This window comes from Procambarus clarkii, chromosome 11, assembly GCF_040958095.1.
Source record: "Procambarus clarkii isolate CNS0578487 chromosome 11, FALCON_Pclarkii_2.0, whole genome shotgun sequence".
In the NCBI taxonomy this organism is placed as follows: domain Eukaryota; kingdom Metazoa; phylum Arthropoda; class Malacostraca; order Decapoda; family Cambaridae; genus Procambarus; species Procambarus clarkii.
The window spans coordinates 9,537,226-9,560,737 of record NC_091160.1 but is presented as its reverse complement, the minus strand read 5'-3'; the positions used below and the strand labels follow the sequence as shown (position 1 = coordinate 9,560,737).

The 23,512-nt window shown below is 48.5% G+C and overlaps 1 protein-coding gene across 6 annotated transcripts in view; it reads right to left on the bottom strand.

Annotated features, from left to right (window-relative positions):
- Positions 1-5,281: 5,281 nt before the first annotated feature.
- LOC138363394 (uncharacterized) overlaps positions 5,282-23,512 on the bottom strand; it is a 254,365-nt gene continuing 236,134 nt past the window's right edge. For 4 of the 6 annotated variants that reach the window (XR_011228053.1, XR_011228054.1, XR_011228049.1 and 1 more), the window contains 2 exons: positions 7,491-7,646; positions 5,282-5,560 (listed from right to left, as the gene is read on the bottom strand). The gene's annotated coding sequence lies outside the window, so the exon portion shown is untranslated. Of the gene's footprint in view, positions 5,561-7,490; positions 7,647-15,991; positions 16,076-23,512 lie in introns of all 6 variants that reach the window. The other 2 variants (XR_011228051.1, XR_011228050.1) reach the window with 2 other exon arrangements.

Genomic DNA, 23,512 nt, shown 5'->3' with positions numbered 1-23,512 from the left:
GCGCGGTCTTTACAACACCTTCACTCTCGCCTGTGTCGTGCTTTGACTTTTCCCCCTCCTGTAGTTCCTGTTCCCCTTCACCACCTCCCTGTTTCTGTCCGGTTGTCTCGCCTGCAACACTCTCTTTCGGTTAGTATTACTAAAATTTCTCCTTGCGTTGTTCCGTCCTTACCCCCGTGGAGGGTCCCCCGTTCCTCAACATTGCAAATCCCTGACCCACATCACTAAAGCTTTTGCCCCTCCTACAGTCCTGAAACGCCTTTTCCCTTGAACACTTTTCTTCACATTCCCCTCCGTTTCCATCTTCACCAATGGGTCCAAGTCTGCAGACGGTGTACGCTACTGTTGTTTTTCCTGACCACACTGTGTCGCCTGCCTCCGGAGATTAGCATCTTCACGGCAGATCTTTATGCGATTCTCTATGCTCTTCGTCTCCTGCTTTTTTTGCTGTCAATCCTCCTTTGTGGGTACAGTTGACTCTCAGTGCCCTCATGGCTCGAGTCCTTTAAATCCAGTCCATCAGCTGGTAGTTGAGATTCAACATTGGCTGTTTCTTATTAGTAGATTTAAATCTACTAATCAGTAGATTTTAGACAGTGGAGTTTTGCTGGGTTCCCAGCCCTATTGTTCTCTTTAAATGAGCGTGCAAACGCTGCCACTAAGTAAGCTATCCGGACTTGTCCTATCTCCCATAAAGGTATTCCGTATTCCAACTTTTACCCAGTTATTCATTCCTCCATTCTTACCTGTTGGCAGGGTTGTTGGTCTTCTGTTACTGGTAACAAACTGCGTTCTCTTAAAGAGTAATGTCCCTGTGGCCTTCCTCCTACCATCGTAACCGGTGGCGAGAAACGGCTCTGGCAAGGTTGTATATTGGCCATATGCACTTAACTCACGGACACTTAATGGAGCGCCGCCGCCCTGCTCCTTATTGTCCTAACTGCATTGTTTTCCTTACAGTTGTGCATATCCTTGTTCAATGTCCTGACTTCCAGGACGAGCGTGTCTTGCTTTCCGACCGTTCCCCGCGGTCACTTCTCCTTCGATAGAATTCTTGGTGAATCTGATACTTTTTTATATCGTTCGCCTTATGCGTTTCTGTTCACATATTGGCATCCTCAGTGATATTTAGCGCCTTCTGATTACCCTGCACATATGATGGTTTTACATAGCCTTCCTGGCTTGGTGCCTTCTTTGATAATTACTTACTTCATCAGAGACGGCACCACTCCCGTCCTAGGTAAGTCCACTACGGGCTCACCATAGCCCGTGCTACTTGCCCCGCTCCTGTGCCAGGTAAGTTACAGGCTCACCATAGCCCGTGCTACTTGGAACCTGTTCCGAGTAGCTGAATCTATAACAACAACAACTTACTTCATCGGAAGACCTATTACTATTTTGAAGGTAGGCTCCTCCCACGGTGGGGAACAAGCGTAGTTTTGGTGCGGATGATCGCCTCTATCAAGAATCATGATTTTTAATTGTAGTCTGTTTAGGACTTCTCCCGCTCTGGCAGCCCAAGAGTTACCATTGTTTTGGCAAAGTCCAACCACCAAGGCCTGTTGTATTGGGACTGGATGAGGGGGAAACTTTAACTGCTAATCGCAGCTGCTCTTTGATACATTCTTTCTTGGAGAGGAGCAAACCGTTTCCAGTTTGTTTCAATTCTGGTCCACATGGGGGGGCTCCCAGGGCTATTTTGTGCTACTTCGAGCTTTTCCCCACTTGTGATTGGCTTAAGAGTGCAGTTGCTTCATAGTAGATTACTGATCTAAATGCCTGTACGAAGGACTTGCAGATTGGCTCCTCCAACGAGGGAGGTTAGCGACCCGAGGATTGGCAACACACGAGCATAAGATATGCTAGTGAAAGAGGAGAGATGGCGGACTTTGTATCTCGCCTCAGGAAAAGAAACGATTGCGGTGCTTCAAATTGAGGTCTTCCAAACATTTGTAGTTTATAATCGTGCAGAAGGTAGAGTGGGCGTCACCGCAATTGAGGCAGTGAGCCTGTAAAGAAGAGCACCGTCTTAGTGACCAGAGTGACCCCTCATGGGGCATACACTGCAATTGTGCATTTGAGGGCACCATGCTCAAATTTCCAGCACTTATTGCAAAGTCTAGGAGAGGGAATGTACTCCTAAGTGGAGCATCTGGCACCAACAAGAATTATAGCAGGTGGAAAGGTCCAACTATCAAAAGTGATCTTCACAATGTGTAGAAGCTGATGACCATGAGGGGGTTCGAGTGAACATAACCTGTAGGACTGAATGACCTTGGGCTTCAAGGATTTGTTTAATATCCTCATGGCAGTCTTTCAGGTCCCTAACACCAGTCGCAACATAGTGCAGTAGGATAACTGCCAACACTGGCATTTAACCGGGCATTTTTGGAGGCCCCTAAATGGGGTGGGGGGGGGGGGTCTTCTCAATGCTGGACAATATGATGGCTAAGCAGGTAGCTGCATCCCGAGGAGCAGCAGCAATGACACTTGTACCAATACAGGTGGGGTTAAAAGTAAGAGGCATCCATCTAATCAACGAGATGTTAATGAAGGAAGAAATCTTCAAGACTTATAGAATCCAGATGGTTGAGATTAAAGTATTTAGTCCATGTAGCTGGACCAAATAAGGTGTGGAACGTATTAGCACTGGAAGGAATCTTACGAGTGCGTCTTGAAAAGGGGGGGGGGGGTGTTAGCGTCAAACACCCCCAATGAAAGAGGAGGGGGGGGGGGTAAAAGGCGCAGTTGTCACAATGAGAGAAGTAGCCACTCCAGATCACCACTGGGGGCTTGGGGCTCATCCCTACCACAGGAGGGGGGGGGGGAGAGAGGAGGGAGGTAGTCAGGAGGGGACAAAGGAGTAACTTTGTCTGGCCCCATTGTCGTGAGGGCTACAGAGCCTGGTCTTCCAACAGTCCGACTCGGGGATTGGGGGTGCACCTGGTCGCCCACCCCACGAGCCTGGGAAGTTATACAAGGATCATTCAGCAGCAGGAGAAACTAATATGTAATAATTACATTCCATGGTGGGTAAGGGGGCTTATTCGTGAGTCACAATTAGAAGATAGGATACCTGACAAGACAGACCCCCACCCCCCTGCCCCACCCCCAGGGGTGCATCATGAGTATACGCCCTGCAATCGGCAATCACCACCTTAAGAACATCAGTCCGTCGGGATCAGTAAGGAAGGCGAGGATTGGCAACCGTCCCCTCACTCACAGGCAATGTGATGTCATAGTTGCCAGAATACGCCTGGGATATAGACGTATCTGGCAGCTTTCTCAAAACCCAAATGTCGAGTACACAATGTGTCAACTTTGTGAAAGAGAAAACATGCACTCTTGAACATCATATTGTAGAATGTCCCATATTGTCTGACTTTCGCCCTCCTGGGCTGAGGTATGCTGAACTCTAACTACTATACGAGTACTGGAACACTTGATATATTGGACTTGTACCCTAGATTAACCATGTAATGTAACTATATAACCTGAGCTTGTAAAAGCATCTTAATCACCTTCAGTGGTTAAGTTCTTAATTGCACACTAGTTTCTCTTGTCAGCTATCTCACCCTGTCAGGGTAAAAGACAAACGTGTGTGTGTGTGTGTGTGATGTATGTATGTATGTATGTATGTATGTATGTATGTATGTATGTATGTATGTATGTATGTGTGTGTGTATGTATAAAGTATAAAGCTGATCAGAATTGCATTTCACCATTATAAATTCACATTAATGCATTCATAAATCTATGTATATGTATTTACGTATGTAGCTGAGCCTAACATTTTAAAAGCACTACGATCACCTTCTGTAGTTGTTCAATAAATCTCTGAACTGTATGTTTGACAAATCTCTCACCCTGTCCATGGAGGACAGAAGAAAATGTATATATGCTAGTTAGCATTGTAAATGTGTGGCCACGTCTGGTAGAAAATAATAATAATAAATAATAATAATAAAAAACTCACAATGGATACCACAGTTCTATGGGCGAGTGCCTCCCCGACCACCCGGCGTAAAAATAGATGTCCGAAAGAATAATCTTTCGACTCTGTGGGAAAGAATTAGAAGAGGGGTGGGGAGGTTGGGAAGGAAAAATGAAACTTAAGAGGAAATAGCAACCAGCACAATTAGTGAAGACGGCAGCAGGAGCACAAGGCTTCAAAAGGATTGAGCATCACAGCTCGGCAGCCGCCCACTAAGCCTCCTCATGACAACAGGCTGGAAAGAGGGGGGAGGGGGGGCACCACACTAGAAACATACCTATTTGATATTCCAAGAGTGCGACTTAAACTAAAACTGCTCTGCAAATCTTGGGACCCAGAATGTATTATGACTTTCGCAATCATGTCAAATTGAAGAGAAAAATTAAGTATTACCTAATAAACTATGTAACCTACCTTACCTCCTAAATGTCAAACTATTATCTAACAATATTGATTATTGACCAACTTTTTTTTAACTGCCGATATCCGCCATGTATAAACTAATTAAATTGTAGTCTATAGTTAAAATTACTTTTGCTGTTTAAATTTTTTGTTCTATTCATTATTACTATTTTTTTCTTTTTGTCAATTCAATTTATGCTTTGATCTCTTCGTTTTAAGTTTTAGTCTGTTTCCCACACACTGCCCGAAACTGTGCATATTGGTCTCTTTTAGGCATAGTATTTACAAGCTCTAAAAATCCAACATTGTAACATCTTTTATTCAGGTAAAAGTGCATACATATATAGATTAGATAGAACAGAAAAAAATAGTTTAAAAAAGGTACACACATTTCCTGTCCAGCCTGGCCCTATTACCAGTTTTGCACGGCTCAGGCAGGAGCCGAGGGATACCACTTACCGGGCCTGCAAAGGCGGCAAATGCTGTCGATGCACTTAAGGGCGTTGTCCCAATCAGTGCTCCTCTTTTAAAACAGTCCTATGGTATTGTACACTCACGCCGGTTCAAAGTCTTCTCCATCTTGCACCATCCCAGACTCAAACCTTCCTCTGAAAGCAGCTCCCTCACCGGAAACCCTGCCAGTTGGTGGTCCAATGATCCTAAATGACAACCTAGGTTGATCTCCTTCACAAGTACAACACCCAGAGCAGGCATGAGGTGGGGGGGAAGGGGCCCCAAGCCATCCCCAGCAGCTCCAGGCGGCCACAAACTTGCACCTTTATGTAGCAAATAATCAAGTTTTGTATTGAAATACTTACCACCACTATACTTAGTTGCTAATAGAGTATGAAGAAAACAGACTTTCTAGGTTATTAACAAGGAAAATTTATGATCCCTTTATTCTTACACGACTAGTGTACAAGTGTGCTAACATTCACAAAACCATTAAAGATAATTCACATATTCATCTTGGCAATCACTTCCATCTTGTCGAGAGCAGCAGTGAAGGCGTCAAAAGCCGCAGCAACATGCGACTCGAGGCCAGTCCCATCTTCACGCCGCCGCCTCACTGATCTCTCACCAAAGGCATGGTCGAAGAACTTTATGACCGGTTTTCTAGTGGGATCGAACAAGGACACACCACCGAGTAGGAAGCCAGCCACACTAAAACAATCAGGGGGATGAGTAAATTAACACATCAGCAAAGCTACATTGTTTAAAATGTTCTTACACTAAAATGGTAATAATTATATCAAAAGTGTGGACGATAGTCACTTTGAACTGTTTTATAAGATATATATGAGCATGGCAGTAGTTTAAGGCTGTGTGTAAACAATAGGAACACATTTAGCCTGGGAAAGGGTGAGCGGGATTTATTGTAAAACATCCAAACGTACTTCACTTTTGCAGTTTTCTAGAATCTAGATCACACTAATCTGTGCATTATACATAGGGTGTATGGTTTTGTAGTTAAATTAAAAATTTGTACAGAGTTGCCAATAGTGTACAGCATTTCGGCCAAACCTAAAAAGATTACTTGATAAGTTACCAAAATATTATTCCTCAAACGTAACTAGAAATTTAACAATTTGAACTCTTGATAATGCTGAAGTAGACTACTACTTTTAGACATCATAGCTTTAAGTGAACTATCCAAGTGACAATGTTTAAGTGACCACGATAAAGTCAAAACATGCCCGAAAAACATGCCTAAATTTCTTGCCCGAAACGCTATTCGTATTAGTAGCTTTAGGAATTTTATGCACAAGCTCTTTCTATATATCCTACATTATGATTGTAACATGTATGTACTTTTTCCTGAATAAAAAACATTTAATTTAAAACGTATGAACACGATGGCTTCCTGTCCCGACAATGAATTATTATTAGTAGTAGTAGTAGTAGTAAAGGCAAAGTATGGGTGTTATTTGATACACAAGACTGATTCGACGAACCTAGTTTCCCCCTTAGTTTAAAAATATATATATTGTTAGGCTAGGATGTATTCACTTAGGTTGCATTAGTATGTTGGTCCAGGTTTTGCTTATTAAACCACAATTGGGAGGCAATTCCACAATATTGGATTCTTTAATTTTTGTTTTGGATAAGTTACGAAATTTCAGGTGCTTTGAGTGACTAGTTCCATTTCACCCCTTTAAGTAGAATTTCAGTTTGTAATTAAAAACTTTTAAAGTAAACTGCAGAAACGTTATTGATCTTAAAGACAACTATTTATACCCACTCTTAATAAAGAGCAAAGTTCTAATTTTTCAGAGTGCGTCAATTAAATAGCCTATGAAGTTATACTATTACAAGCTTGGTTCTGCTCAACCCTTTACGATGCCTTAACCCTATTCTTCTACAATACTGTGTAGGCTCTAACAGCTCTGAGTAGCTATTAGAGAGTAGGCTCTAGCAATCATCGTTAATGTCATCTGCAGTTTATTCATTCCTACAAACATTGTTGGCAGACAAACTAAAGCATAATTGAAGCCTTTCACAGCCTAAATGGAATGAAGATTCCATCACTTACACTATTATAGACCACCAAAGGTCAACGGTATAAAATTGCAAATTTATACAAATTTTTAAGGAAAATTATCAAATTTTAACAAATTAAAAATCTACCAACAATTTTTGTACCCGTGTACAAAAGGTCAGTACTTTAAATGACTGTACATTGATAATCAAATTACCAGAAAATTTTAACCTTCAATCACTGTGGCACAAATTGCTTCGCAATAACTTGCGATCCTCGTCTCCAATCTTTCAGAACTTCTGCTTTATATAATTTTTTATCTGCTTGTTATAGCAAGGGAAGATTTTAATGCTTTAACTTATTCAATATACTGTACTGACCAGCCACAAATTGCAGGGCATTGATGCTCTGCTTCATTTACATTAATTATCCTGCCGGGAGTCAAGATTTAAAGCTGATTGCCTAATATAAAAGCTTAGCTTTGAATGTTACAAAATCTGCGTATTTACCAGATATTTCTAAAATAATTTAACTTGGAAACTAGGTTATAATTAAACCTAAAAACAAACTTTAATACGAGTTTCTCAGAGCCGAACAGTTAAAAAAACTGCTTACCTGTAGACGACGTTGCCGACTGTGGAGTCTGATCTAGCCAAGGGGACGTCTGTCCGCAACCTTTCCAACTCTACCTTCGTCTTGTTTGCTCCGTGCTCGTCAAGAGGAACACCCATACCCTAGGCATCCCCAATCACCATCACCATTAGTAGTACACTGAAAAAAATATTACCTTTTGAAGTTACAGCTCAAACTAATCTACACACAAGTTATTCAGGTATTTTGAATCTTATTAAACCCCTGTATATTCTTTACAGGTTTTAAATAAAAATCATTAATTATTATTTCAGGGCAACACCTGGTGGGTTTGATGCTCCCTGGATACTAGTCTGGGAGATGTTGAAATGAAAATTAAGAACTAATGCAGACTAACGTCCGCATTTTCAGCCACATACTAAGAATTATAAATTGAGTAATTGCTGCGCAGAATAAAGGGTTTCGAATCTCCTTGGTATGGGTATCACACAAATATAACCCATAATAATGACAGACATTGCAGCCAAATTAGCTTTTAACAAGATCATGTTGAATTAGACCTAGGTATCCCCATCTCGTCAAAACTATATTGTTCCAAACACACTGATCTGATTGGGGAGAAATTCCCGACTCCCAATGACCTGAAAGCACCAGTATAAAAAGCTTTGATTTGTTCAGATCTGAAACCTATGTTTATGGGCAGCACAAAACGTCCAGACTGTGCTATATTGGTTGCCAGGATCAGGTTAAGTTACCGTTACCTGTGGCAGTCATGACGGGATAACCACGCGTCTCCTCTGGTCCATACTGCTCAGGGTTGCTAAAATGTTCTATCTGCCGTTGGCTAGCCGCTCCCTGCCACGTCCTTACCGGGCGTGTAAAATGGTGCCGATTCCTAAGATTTTTAGGCAAGGAATCATTCCCCCCCCCCCACCTCACACTATTGTCCCCATTATGATGTCTTCTACGATAGTGCGGCCGTTTCATTAGATCGTAAACGGCCGAATTTCTCAAGCTATCAGGATCGACGAGAGGTAGAAGGCGTTCATTCCTGTGGATGGATGCGCTGAAAACCTGGCGATCCTAGATCTTCTGGCTGAGGTCCAAGTGCTGAAACATCCTGTGCACCTTGACATTGAGAAGGCTTTCGACAGCGTCCCTCATGCAGCCATCGATCGGCCCATGGAGCGCAAGGAAATCATAGCCCGACATAATATAATCCCTAAGGGATGGCGCCTCGACAGTCTTAACCAGTCAAAAGGAGAAATCTAAGGTAATCCCTGTGACTAGGGGAGTCAAACAGGGATTGTCCCTTGTCTTTCTTTTCAATTTGGCGATTGATGAGGTAGTTGCCAATACGTAGAAACTGGGCCTGGGGATTCGTCTGGGGGGAGTAAAAGGTGTCAGTACTAGCATTTGCAGACGAGCTGGTCGTGGCGGCGGAGACGCTGGCCGGCCTTCAGGTATTGACAGATGTTGTGATACATTGAGTGGCGCTGTCTTGAGGGTCAACGCAGGAAACTGCCGATCACCGAGCCTACAGATTGATGGCAAATGCAAGAAATGGTATCTCTCTGCAAACGAGGTTCCATGTCGAGGGCGCAGCCATGGACTATTTGTATTACTGACGAGTACAAGTACCTTGGTATTCTCGTTGGTGACGGTGGCAGGGGCATCATTGGTTCTTCTTCTTGTTGATAGTAGGTGCAGTTTGCATGAAGGGTTTGTTCTCCTGATGACTGCACCAGTACTGATGTTGTTGGACGCGTTTATGTTGAAGATGATCGGAGCTACCAAGGTGCTTGTTGCGTTGTGCTGTAGATAGAGGAACGGTGATTAAAACAGAGGTGTGTGTTGTAGGGAGACTTGCCGCACCGTAGGGCGGTGTGTTGTGTTTATGGCGTCAGCTGATCCTTTTGTTGGTGCTGCGACGAGGCAGTTGTTTTCTGTGTTTAGCTGTTGGTGGCGCCAGGTATAAATGTGGCGCGGGTCAGATGTGACCCAATTTGTTGGTCGACTGCAGATATTTAGCCAGTGCTTTGACTATTTGGTATTTTTCATGTAACGAGCGGTCACCACCACCTAATATATGCTCGATGGTGAAGGGTATTTTAAGTGCGATAAAGACTTGTTTGAAATTTACTCTGGCACTATGATGTCGGAAGCAGTGAAGGAGATAGTGTTCGTCTGTTTCAGACACCTGACAGTGAGTACAGAGTTCATTGATGTCTGTTCTGTACTTAGAGCTGTGTGCTGCTAGTTTGGTGCGTCCCAGCCTTAATCTGGTCATCGTTACATCAATTTCTCTGCTTTTATATCGGACATGTTTCCAAGTTTCCCATTTCTTTTTAATGGACCCATAGTGCAGAGTTCACTGAGGAGGGTCTTATTATCACGCAGGCCCCCCTCAAACCTCCGAGGTTATATGTGCTGAAAAACCACCTCGTTCCTAAACCACCACCGTATTATTCTGGGCGTGGTGTACAAAACTGAGCTAGCGAGAATCGACCGGAGGATGAGGCAAGCTATCCGTAGTTGGCTCCGTTCACTTCACGACAATAATAGGCTTCCATCAGTCTCGGGAGAATATTGAGTTGCACTCTGGTGTCGGCCTGGTCTGGCGTTGCCTCACCAGGGGGCAAAACCATGGAAGGTTGATTCGGGGGAGAAGCTATTACCCAGGCAGCAGGTCCCCACCCTCTCCACGGTGCTGAAAGTCTTCAATGGAAAGACATGCGCCAATACGATTGGTTCCAACGCCGTCGCAGGAACCGAGAGTTCCAGGGTTAGGTTAGGTTAGGTTCTGTAAGGTTAGGTTTTTCACCCTTGAAGTTGGTGAAAAAGGCCACAAGGACCTCCGACCCCGGAGACCGCCGTAAACGTGGCCGGAGAAGAACCACCCCATCAAGGGTATGAACGACCCCAGCCTCCTGAAGCAGAGCCTGGGCCGCACAACCCTCGGGAGGTGGACGTCCCGGTCCCGCACCTACGTGTTCCAGATAAAGATCGTCACAGCCCTCTTTCACCCGAGGCCTGCCTCTTTCAAGACCAAGAAGTGATAATTATTAAATATTTATATTATAATAATTATAATGGCTCCATTCACTGCACCACAATACAATAATATACAGGATAAGATACCCATTAGGTCGAGCCTTGAAGTGCGAACGAGAAGTCGGCAAGAGGAAATGCTGAAGTTGTAAAGAAAGTGCCAGGGCTTGATCCAGCTGTGTGTCTTAAGTCTATGCTGAAACAACCCCACAACTGGCAAGGCTTCAAGGGTCAGGAAGAGCGGCAGTGGCGGTGCTTCATTCCAGGTGGTGACAGTGCCTTATGGTGGTGTCTTTCACCTATTTCTTCTTTCTTCGTGTTATTTGATGTTTATTCTTGTATTCAAGCGTAGTCCTGGGGAAAAGTTCGGCTACCAATGTGAATTTATCGCATAGAGAAAATCGAGTCGTCGTCAACTATTTACTTCACATTAGCTCCTAAATTACTCTAAGTGTTCTTCATACCTCGTGTTAATTAAACGGCTGGTGAGCCGGCTGAATTCAGGAGATCCAAATGCTGAATTCAGGAGAATTCAGCATTCAAATACTGAATTTGGGAGATCCAAATGCAGTGTTGTCACGTTAATATAATTCAGTTACTGCTGGAGAATCAATCATGGCATCTTCCGAGTCTGGGGGTGGTGAGTTTCAATGTCAACAGAGGCGGTAGAATCAGAAGACAGATGGAGGTCTGCAGGAGCAACTGATATTGGTGCCGATGCAGGTGATGTAGTCGCCAGTATAATTAGAGTAATAGGGGGTTGGTCTGGAGTGGCAGTTTGCAGAGGTAATGGAACTGTTGCAGAGGGTGGGCGTCAGTAGACAGGAGATCTGCCAGTGCAGCCACTGCCACCGCTACGTCTGCCAGTGCAGACGTAGCGGTGGCAGTGGCTGGAGCTGTAGTTGTGAAGAGTTCCTCAGGAACATTAAAGGTTGGTAGACCATTGGAAGCATATAGTATATTTAGAATTCGTGCGAATTCCTTGCAGTTCCTGCCTACCACCATTTCAACCAGGTGGACGAGTCCGAAGATGGTACTATGATCGATGTTGGGGAACAACTGGTGTGGTGAAGGCTGGCTTGTTGATTGGTCAGAGGCTGTGGCTGTTGCGGCCGAGTCGATGATTGGTTGGCGGACTGGGAGCTAAACCCCCCATTGGCGTGCAGGCTGTACAGATGCTCCGCCCCCGCCTGGAAGCTCAGGGAAGTTGGCGGCTCGCATGTTGATATTTGATGGTGCATGGTGAGTGGTGTTGGTCTGCCTGGCGTCGAACATCTGTATTTCTACGCGTTTTCGGGGGCACTCTGCGGCGACGGCAGTATGTTCGCCATCGCAGAGAAGGCAGTGAAGATATTCGTTCGTGCAATTTTTTGAAGTGGTGGTTCCCAGTGCACTTGCTGCACCGTTGGTCCCGAGATGTACAGTTCTTTGTGAAGTGATCGTAGCCAACACTTGTAGCATTGCCGAAGCCGTTAATAGTGTTCTTTGGCGATTACACAAATTGCAATAGCGTGATGCATCAAATGAACAAATCCACAAGGGCCGTGACGAGGATTCGAACCTGGGAGAATTTCGTAAAATCCTGGTTTGTTTCTGAGAGGCTGAAGGGTCCAGTAAGGTCATTTAACTTCTGGTTTAAATTCTTTTAATAGTGTGGTAGCTCAGTGGATAAAGGTAGCGTCTGGGATGCTCTCAGACGTAGGTTTGAATCCTCGTCACGGCCCTTGTGGATTTGTTTCTTTGGTGATCTGTCGGGGGGGGGGGGGGGTGTGCTAGCGATTCCAAAGCACCCGAAGCCGTTGGTAGTAGCAAAGGTAGCTTCCTCAGGCCATGTGAAGGTGACCTTCATGGTGGAGAGGTGGCTGTCATGTATAGATTGATTAAGATTAAGCCACCCAAAAGGGGGCACGGGCATGAATAACCCCTAAGTGGAGGCCCTTTGGAGTCATTACTAGTACCAATAGCTGGTACTTGGGATCTGTGGATGGATGGGATCTTCATGGTCGCTTGCAGTTTATGACCCGCAGGAGGCTTAGTCGCCAGGTTGCAGTTTAATGTGCTAAGCGACGCTTTATATCTGAACAGAGCAACGTCGGCAGTTTGGTACCATCAGGATCGTCGTCCTTTGAGGAATTGCATTTGTCCAACAGGGAATTTGCGGTGATATTCTGAGTCGTGGTATTCTTTTTTCCAGTATTTTGAGATAAATGTAAGCGTTCATGGTGTAGGCGTGGACATACTTGGGGTGCGGGTATTTGTTCTGGCTGATTAACTTTGTACATCTGTGGATCAATTGTCTGGTGTGCGCGCGTTGCCATTGAACTCGCTGGGCGGAATAAGCAGCACACAGCAAGTATTTTTTTTTTCGTCGTCGGTTGCAAGGCCGTTCTTGTCTACATCGGTGGCGGCTCTGGAGAGCCTCTTGGTGTTGGTTGTGGGAGTTTCGGGTAGTCCGTTGTCTTTGGATGTGGTGTCATCGTTGACAGGGGTAGCCAGTGTGGGTGGCGTCCCTGTTACCGGACTGGTTATAGGTCCTGTTGCGGAGTCGGACACCGGGCCGGCCACAGGAGGAGCTGGGAGAACGTCGCCTGGTACCGTCACCGTCTGAAGCCCATTTGCGGTGAGCAGCCTGTTAGTGGGGGGCGTATAGGTTGACATCGTTGCCTGCCAATTTGTCCGCGAGGTGTATTAGTACTGGTAGGAGTTTGGGTGGTGGTAATTGCAGCAGCTTCCCTAGTGTTCTCGGACAAAGCTGGGAAAGACGACGTAGGCGGTTTGGCTAGCCGAGTTGAGGTGGTGCTTGCCAGTTTTATTTCTTTCTGCCGGTGGAGACAGTCAGGTGAATCTGCAGTGTGCGGGCCATTGCAGAGTAGGCAGCGTCAGTGGGAGAATGTGCAAGGCTGTGTAGTGATGCTCCTGGGCGCAGATACTGCATTTCTGCACTTGCTCGATGCATTTACTGGTGTAGTGGGAGTACCGGTAGCACTTGAAGCATTTACAGAGCTCCATGTATCGTTCCTTGGTCATGTGGGCCGGTGGAATCTTAATTCCGGCGCACTTAAGGCCGTGTTCTTTGGCGTGGGTCACTGCAATGACCGTGGTCATTGTTTCAGTGTTCAGTTTTCCAGGTCACTTTCAGTGTGGGTCTGCGGGTGTTGGAGTTGGTGCTGATCTGGGCCACTACCATGGTCAGCGTCAAGTTCAGGGAATTTAGGCTGGTGAGGATTTCGTCGTCGCTGCGGTCGGAGATCCATGTGCCGATGTGTCTGGCAAATACAGTCCTGTCCGCCAGGTAGCATCTAGGAGGAGTGAGGGTGAGGCCGACGTCTAGCACGGTGGTCGTGGTGGAGGCGGCGAATAGTTTCTCCAGGTCATTGTCGCTGGAGAAGAGAAGGTGAACACCTTCTCTGGTCTCCACGATGTCAGCTGGCGAGACATTTCCGATGGTAGAGATCTTTTCTAAGATCTCAGCCGTAGTGAGAATGAGATCCTCTGAGGCGAACCTTGACTGTGCAACATGGTGCAGGTACCATAGAACCTCAATCTGTGCACTCTGTGCATGCGTGGTGGAAAAACACCACTGTGTTTCATGTATAGGAATGAACTTTACCGTGACAGCAGTCAAGGAAAGGTTGTTCGTTTATGCTTGTGACGTCGGTGGGTGGCAGCTTTTTCAGAAAATGGGGAGCTTACTCTCCGGACAAACACCGTCCTGGCTGCGAGGTAGTGTCATGGTGGGAGCTGCGAGGTAGTGATCATGTGTGCCGCCTCAAGAGCAGAGGGGGTGGTGGGGTCGAACAGACCCTGTAATGCTGCAGCACTGTTAAACAGCAGTTTGGGGTTCTCCGTCGTTGAGGACTACGTCTAGTGGTGCAACAGGCGTTTTAGTGGTGATCAGGTCCATGATCTCCAACCGGGTAAGGGTCCAGTCCCCTCTGAATCGCACCTTGATCCGCTAGATCATAGTACACAGGCTTAGCACCAGAGGGTTGCACTTTGCTTAAGAGGCCTCCCATCTCTTTCCGGTATAATGCAAAAGGTTAAGGATGGGGTCTGATCTAGAGTAAAGCGCTCCGAATGCGCATGACGCCCCGAATGCTAGTTTTATACTGACTCAAAGGACGGTGGTCTGGGGGATGCCCGAATTTGCCTCTTCGATCCGGCTGCACAAGAACAAGCATTTCGGTAGTCTATTTGAGTCGGCTGACCCAACGGTCAGGGCAGCAGCCCTTCTACCAACATCCCCCCCTCCCTGTCTGACCCATTGTTGCTGTGAGGGGGCTTGGTGGGCGGCTACCGGAGTGTGATAGTCCATGGAACAGTCTTCTGTCCTTTTGTAACCTCATGCTCCGGCTGCTGTCTTTAATTTTGCCGGATCAGCTTTTCCTTAAGTTTCGTTTTTCTCCCGCCTCTTCTCCTTTCTAATTGTCATTTCCTGCCGACCTTTTGCCTCTTGATTATTCTTTTGGACTTCTATTTTGATGACCAGGTGTTTGAGGAGGCATACTCTTGCACCCGTAGAACTGAAGTATCCGATGTCTAGAGCGAGGGGTACCCTTTTATTGTCAATCCTCTTCTCGTCACTGAACCCGATCTCGACGGACTGACGGTCCTTAAGGTGGCAGTTGTGGGGGCGTATACTCGCGACGCACCCGTGGGGGGGCCCCGGCATGTTCAGTGATAGCTTCTTGTTGGGTGTCCTGCCTCTAATTGTGGCTCCATGGTGGATATGGGGGCACATTCGTGAATGAAAGTGACCTCTCGTCCTTATGTAAAATTCTGTTCTACCTTCTCGGGTGGGCGACCAAACCCCCGAGTTGGACCGTGCTGGAAGACCAGGCTCTGTAGCCCCCGCTGCGTTGGGCCCCACCCTTCCTCCTCTGACCCTTCTGATTACTTCCCTCGGCTCCCCTTCCTCCCTCCCTCCCTCCCTCTGTGGTTGGGTCGAGCCCCAAGCCCCCAGTGGTGACAACCTCGTCCCCTGGCACGGCTGTCTAGTTGTGACTACTGCACCTTTTAACCCCTTCTCTCTGGGGGTTCTCAACGCTGTCCTCGCCATGGCCGTGCTCACTTAATTCCTTCCCTATTTATGCCTTTAAAGCCTTGTTTGGTCCCACTTTGTGGGCCAGAAACTTATCTCCTCCCTCTTGATTCTATGCCTCCTGACGATTTATCCCTCCATGGGCACCTTGTTGATTCAGTAGATACCTCTTGCCTTCAACCCCACTCGTCTCGGTACACGTGTCGTTGTTGCTGCTCCTCAGGATGCAGCCTTCCACTTGGCCACCTTATCCTGCCTTGGCAAGACCCCTGTTCAGGTCTCCAAGAACGCTCGATTGAATGCCATTGTTGGCACTAAGATATTCGGCATGTCCTCTAAGCCCAAGGCCATTCTGTCCTCCAGGTGACTAGTTTACTCGTCCCCCTCGTGGTCGTGGTCGTCACCATCATCCCCTTCGGGTTGTGAAGATTACCTTTGATGGTAGAACCCTTCCATCCTCTGTCATTCTTGCTGGTACCAGGTGCTCCGTCCAGGAGTACATTACCTCTCCTCGGCTCTGTAATAAGTAAGTAAGTAATTATCAAAAGAAGGCACCAAACCGGGAAGGCTATGTAGCACCATCAAATACGCAAAATAATCAGAGGGCGCTAAATATCACCAAGGATGCCAATACGAGAACAAAAACGCATAAGGCGAACGATATCAAAAGTATCCGAGTCACCAAGAAGTCTATCGAGGGACAGGTGACCGCGAGGGGCAGTCGGAAAGCAAGACACACGCTCGTCCTGGAAGTCAGGACATTCAAGAAGGACATGCACGACCGTAAGAGGGACAATGCAACTAGGACAATAAGGAGCAGGGCGGCGCTCCATCAAGTGACCATGGGTTAAGCGAGTATGGCCAATACGCATCCTCGCCAGAGCTGTTTCCCACCGCCGGTTACGGTGGAAGGAGGACGGCCACGAGCAAACACAACATTTAAGAGTACGTAGCTTGTTACCAGTAACAGACAACCAAGAAGCCTGCCAACGGGTAAGGACTGAGGAATGGATAACCGGGTAAAAGTCGGAATACGGAATGCCTTTGCGAGAGATGGGACAAGAGCGGACAGCTTCCTCGGCAGCAGCATCCGCACGCTCATTTAAAGACACACCAATATGGCTGGGAACCCAACAAAACTCAACCGACTTAAATTTACTGTGAACGAGAAACAGCCAATGCTGGATCTCGACAACTACTGGATGAACCGGATTAAAGGACCCGAGAGCCATGAGGGCACTACGAGAGTCAACAACAACCACAAAGGAAGACTGACAACGAGAAAGCAGGAGACGAAGAGCATAGAGAATAGCATAAAGTTCCGCTGTAAAGATGCTAGTCTCCGGAGGCAAGCGACACATATAAGTGCGATCAGGAAAAACAACAGAGTAGCCAACACCGTCCGCTGACTTAGACCCATCGGTGAAGACAGAAACGGAGCGGGAGTGAGAAGAAAAGTGCTCGAGGAAAAGGCGTTTTAGAACCGTAGGAGGGGTAAAAGCTTTAGTGATACGAGTCAAGGATGTACAAAACCGCGGAAGAGGGACCCTCCACGGGGGCAAAGAAGGAACAACACGAGGAGAAACGTCAGAAATACGAACGGAAAGAGAATCCTGTAGGCGAGATAACCGGACAGAAAGAGGGAGGTGGTGAAGAGGAACAGGAACCGCAGGAGGGGTAAAAGTTAAAGCACGACAGAGGCGAGAGGAAGGATGTTGCAAGGACCGCGCAAGATAGCGAAGACAGTAGCGATCACGGCGGTCCTGGAGAGACAGGAAGACAGTGTCAACATACAAGCTAAGGATGGGAGTCGAACGAAAGGCACCAGAACTGAGGCGCAACCCAGTATGGTGCAAAGCATCAAGACGGCGAAGAGAAGAAGGAGAAGCAGACGAGTAAGCAGGGCAACCATAATCGAGCTTAGACAGGACGAGAGAGGAATGTAAAGCAAGGAGAGTGCGCCTATCTGCCCCCCAAGAAGTATGGGACAAGACCCGAAGGAGGGTAAGGGCCTTAGAGCACTCAACACGGAGGTAAGAGATATGGGGAGACCAAGACAAACGAGTGTCAAGGAATAACCCCAAAAGCTTCGCAGAATCTTTGTATTCAAGGGGATGACCATAAAGCGACAAAGAGGGACGAAGAACAACCCGTTTCCGCGTAAAAGTCATGGCACAAGTCTTAGAAGTAGAGAACTTGAAGCCATGACCTGTGGCCCAAGACGACACGGCATAAATTGCAAGTTGAAGCCGGCGTTGAAGGAGAGGCGAATCATCACCCTGACAACAAAGGGTAAGATCATCGACATAGAGAGCGGAGAAGACACCAGAAGGAAGAGAGGAAAGAAGACCATTGAGGGCAACCAGAAAAAGAGTAGTGCTCAGAACACTACCCTGGGGCACACCTTCGTATTGCTGAAAAGAGGGAGAGAGAGCGGTACCAAGGCGCACCCGAAAGGAACGACGAGAGAGGAAGCTGCGGAGAAAGAGAGGGAGATGACCACGAAGGCCAAAAGAATGAAGTTGAGATAGGATATGATAACGCCAAGTGGTGTCGTAAGCCTTTTCTAGGTCAAAAAGGACGGCAACAACGGAGGTCTTCGCAGCAAAAGCAGTACGAATATAGACCTCCAAGTTCACCAGGACATCTGTCGTGCTGCGGCACTTGCGGAAACCAAATTGAGAAGGGGAGAGGAGGTGATGGTGTTCCAGGAACCACATCAGACGAACGTTAACCATACGTTCAAAGAGTTTGCAGACACAACTTGTGAGAGCAATAGGGCGAAAGTCCTTAGGGGAAGTACCCAGAGACCCCGGTTTGCGAACAGGGAGGACAACGGCATCGAGCCAGTCCTCAAGGACTGACGACGACTCTCAGATCCGATTATACAGACTCAGTAAATACTGAGACGTGCTCGGAGGGAGATGGCGAAGCATCTCATAATGAATACCATCGGAGCCCGCCGCCGTAGAACCGCAGAGGGCCAGCGCAGACCGAAGTTCAGAGAGAGAGAAGGGATCATTATAGGGAAGCTGAAGATGAGTGCAGAAATCTAAAGGACGAGACTCAAGGACAGGTTTACGAAGAAGGAAAGATTGGGGAAGATGAAGACCAGAGCTAACAGAAGAAAAGTGGGAACCCAGTTCGGAAGCGACCTGCAACGGGTCCGCCACAAGAGTATCATGGAGGTGAAGGACCGGTGAAACATCGGGAACGAACTTACCCGCTATCTTGCGGATACGCTTCCAGATCTGGGCCAGAGGGGTTTCGGACGTAATTGTTGAGACATAAGATGCCCAACATTCACGTTTAGCCGTACGGATGGCCCTACGGGCCACCGCACTCGCTTTCCGAAAGAAAAGAAAAGAATCAGTCGTCTGCCTACGGCGGGGCTTCTTCCAGGCTGCACGCTTACAGCGGACAGCCCGAGCACAGTCCGCATTCCACCAGGGAACGCACTTCCGTGGACCCCGAGAGGAAGAGCGAGGAATAGAGCGGAGGGCAGCGTCGAAGACAGTGTCATGAAAAAGGAGGAGAGCGCGAGAGAGGGGCAGAAGGGAGAGGTCAGAGAGAGTAGCACTGAGGGAAAATAGGGTCCAGTCCGCCTTAGCAAACTGCCACCTAGGGAAAGAGAGGGAAGGGCGAAAAGAGAAAAAGGAAACAAGGATGGGGAAATGATCACTTCCATGGAGGTCATCAAGAACCTGCCACGTGAAATCTAAGTAAAGAGAAGAAGAGCAGAGAGAAAGATCAAGACAAGAAAGGTTGCGAGTTCTAGAGTTCAAATGAGTGGGCTCACCAGAATTCAGAAGAGACAGGGAAGAAGAGAGGAGAAACGGCTCAAGGAGGCGACCCCGGGTATTCGTCAGAACGTCACCCCAAAGAGAATGACGACAATTGAAGTCACCCAGCAGGAGCACAGGCTCCGGCAAGGAGTCTAGGAGGTGTTTCAAATCAGGAAGAGAGAGCGGGACACTAGGGGGGAGATAAATGGAACAAACTGTGTACCATTTCCCCACAAAGATACGAGCAGTAGAACAATGGAGAGGCGAAGGAAAAAGTAAAGGAACAAAGGGAACATCAGCCCGAATCAAGAGAGCAGAAGAATTAGAAGCCCCAGCAATGGCTGGGGGGGGGGAGAGAAAGGAATAGCCACGAAAACGACCAGGACGAGCACCAAGCATTGGCTCCTGGAGACAGACACAAAGGGGCGAAAACCGCGAAACCAGAAGTTGGAGTTCGAGGAAATTGGCGTAATAACCTCGAACGTTCCATTGAAGAATGGACAACGACGAGAAGAGAAAGGACAAAAACAGAGAACAAGGAAGAAACAAAGGCGAAAGAGCAACAGAGCACGTTAAAGAATATCAGGGTCGGGATCAGGGTCAGCAAAGTCAGGGTTAGGGGGCATGGGTAAACTGAGCAAAGACGGAGGGAAGGAAACGGGAGAACAGATCAGAGGTGGGCGGGCAGGGTCCGGAGGAGGAGGAGGAGGAGGAGGAGGAGGAGGAGGAGACAACGGAGAGGAGCAGTCAAGGACAGCAGCAGGAAGAGGGGGAGTAGAAAGAGAGGAGCGCACCCCAGCAAGAGCAGCAACCGAAAGGGAAGCAGGGGCCAAAGAAACCTCCATAGCAGGAACAGGGGGCGCAAGCACTGAAACGGGAGGGAAAGGAGCAACAGAGCCAGGAGGAGGAGCTGAGGAAGAAAGCGAAGCCGCCTTACCCGCCGGGGAAGAGGAAGGAGAGGAGCCATTCTTACGCTTCTGACTTAAAGAGACCGGTGTCCCAGCAACTACGTACCGGGCAACGGATTCCAGTGTCTCAACAGGAGAAGCCGAACGAGAGCACACACGACGGCCGTTAGGAGAGCGATGGACATCCGCCCGCACCGACAGGCGGCGGGGAGAGCCGATAGATGGAGGAAGAGGATGGGAAGGAGGATCGAAGGGGGACGAGGAAGAAGACACAGAAGACACGACAGACCGGGTAGAAGGAAGGAGAACCCCAGACAGAGGACCAGGAGGAGGATCGTTCGGGAGAGAACCCGAAGGGACAGAGGAGGGGGCAGTGGGCGCATCAGGGTCCAAGGCCCGGAAACGGTTGTGAGTCTGAGGAAGGCGGGAAGGACGAGGAGAGGAAGAGCGCAACACGCGAGCATAAGAGATATTAGCATAAGGCGGGAGCCGGCGAACCTGGCGCCTCGCCTCAGGAAAAGATAAACGCTCCCGGTGCTTCAAGTTGAGGACGGCTGCCTCAAGCTTGTAATGGACACACGCACGGGAGAAGGTATGATGGGCCTCACCGCAGTTGAGGCAACGAGCCTGGGGAGAAGCGCACTCCGACTTAGAGTGACCTTCGCCACCACACAAAGGACAGAGAGAGACAGTCCCGGAGCAGCGGAGGGCACCATGCCCAAACCTCCAGCACTTGTTGCAGAGCCGAGGAGAAGGAATGTACTCCTGGACAGAGCACCTGGCACCAGCAAGAATGACAGAGGGTGGAAGGGTCCTACCATCAAAGGTAATCTTCACAACCCGGAGGGGTTGACGGCGACTACCACGAGGGGGACGAGTAAACGTGTCCACCTGGAGAATAGAATGGCCCTGGGCAGCGAGGATAAGTCGAATATCGTCGTGGCAGTCGCGCAGGTCCCGAACACCGGTCGCAACATGGGGCGGGAGCAAAATAGTGCCAACACTGGCATTCAACTGAACGTTCTTCGAGACCCGAACGGGGGTCTCGCCAAGGCAGGATAAGGCAGCCAAGCGGGAAGCAGCATCCTGAGAAGGAGCAGCAACGACACGTGTACCGAGACGAGTGGGGTTGAAAGTAATGGAGGCATCCACGGAATCAATGAGATGTCGATGGAGGGAGAAATCGTCAGGAGGCGCAGAATCAAGAGGGAGGAGATCAAAATATTTGGCCTACGAAGCGGGACCAAACAAGGCTTGATAGGTAGCAGAACTGGAAGGAATCGAGCGAGGGCGGCCGTGACGAGGACGGCGGTGAGAACCCCCAGAGAGAGAGGGGTTAAAAGGCGCAGTAGTTACAACTAGAGAAGGAGCCGCGCCAGGGGACGAGGTAGTCACCACTGGGGGCTTGGGGCTCGACCCAACCACAGAGGAGGGAGGGGAGCCAGAGGAAGGAGTCAGAGAGGCCAAAGGAGGAGCAAGGTCGGGGCCCAATGCAGCGGAGGCTATAGAGCCCGGTCTTCCAATACAGACCGACTCGGGGGCTTGGTCGCCCACCCCACGAGCCTGAGAAGGTAAACCAGAAGAAGCCGAAGCAGGGGTAATCATCTTGACGAAAAAAAGAATTCACTCACGAATGTGCCCCCACACCCACCATGGAGCCACAATTAGAGGCAGGACACCCAACAAGAAGCTATCGCCGATCTTGTCGGGGCCTCCTAGGGGTGCGTCGCGAGTATACGCCCCACAAACGCCACCTTAAGAAACCGACAGTCCGTCGAGATCGGGTTCAGTGACGAAGTGGGGATTGACAATAAAAGGTTCCCCTCGCTCTCTACGTCGGGTACTGCAGTTCTACGGGTGCATGAGTATGCCTCCTCAAGCACCCGGGCATCAAAATAGAAGAAGTCCAAGGGAAGAACCAGAACGAACAAAAGGTCGGTAGGAAACGGCAAGCAGATAGGAGAAGAGGGGGGAGAAAAACGAAACAGAAGGAAAAGGAAAAGATGCCCAGCAGAATTGGAGAGGACGGCAGCAGGAGCACAAGGCTAGGAAAGGACAGAGGACTGTCTTAAGGAGCATCACACTCCGGCAGCCGCCCACTAAGCCCCCACACGGCGACAACGAGCTGAGCGGGGAGGGGGGGCTCTGTAATAAGTTCTGGAGGTTTGGGCATGGAGCCCTCCGCTGCTCCAGTACTTTGTCCTTTGTGTGGGGACGAAGGTCACCAAGTCTGAGTGCACTTCCCCCCAGGCTCGCTGCCTCAATTTCGGCGATACCCACCCTACCTTCTCCCGCTCGTGTATACATTACAAGTTTGAGGCAGCCGTCCTCAACCTGAAGCACCGGAAACGTTTGTCTTTTCCTGAGGCGAGGAGCCAAGTTCGCTGTCTTCCCGCCTTATGCTAACATCTCTCATGCTCACGTGTTGCGCTCTTCCTCCTCTCGTCCTTCCCGCCTTCCTCAATCTCGCAACCGTTTCCAGGCCTTAGACCCCGACTCTCCCACCGCTGCTTCCTTTGCGTTCTGTCCTGGAGGGTCCCCCTCCTGTGTCTGGGGTTCCCCTTTCTTCCCAGTCTGTCGTGTCTCCAGTGTCTTCTTCCTCGTCTCCCTCCAATCCTCCTTCCCTTCCTTCTGTCTCTTAGCTCTCCACGTCGCCTGTCAGTGCGGATTGATGTTCATTGCTCTCCCAACGGCAGTCTTGTTTGCTCTCATTCTGCTTCTGTTGAGACGCTAGAATCTGTTGCCCAGTACATTATTGTTGGGATGCCTGTCAGAGTCAGACACGTAAGCCTTGCTCCTCTCCTTCCTCCCTGGCAGGTAAGAAAGCTTCGCTTTCTTCCTCGCCCCCTATCTCTGACACTCGCTCCATCACCACCTGTTACGGTGGTTCTGCCCCCCTCCTGTTCCTGCTATGGTGATCTCTTTGGCCCCCCCCACTTTGCTCTGTTGCTGCCCTTGCTGAGGTGCAATCCCTGGTTTCTGCCTCTCCTGCTGCTGTCCTTGACCCTCGGTTGTCCCCCCCCCCTCTTCCTCCTTCTGACCCTGCTCGTCCACCCCTGGTCAGTCCTCCAGCTCCCTTCCCTCCTTTACTCAGTTTACCCATGCCCCACTAACCGTAACTTTGCTGACCCTGATCCAGCGCTTCTTTAATGTCCCATATTCCCTTTCACCTTTGTTTCTTCGTTGTTTTCTGTTGCTGTCCTTTTTGTCGATGTCTATTCTTCAGTGGAACATTCATGGTTATTACACCAATTTCCTTTA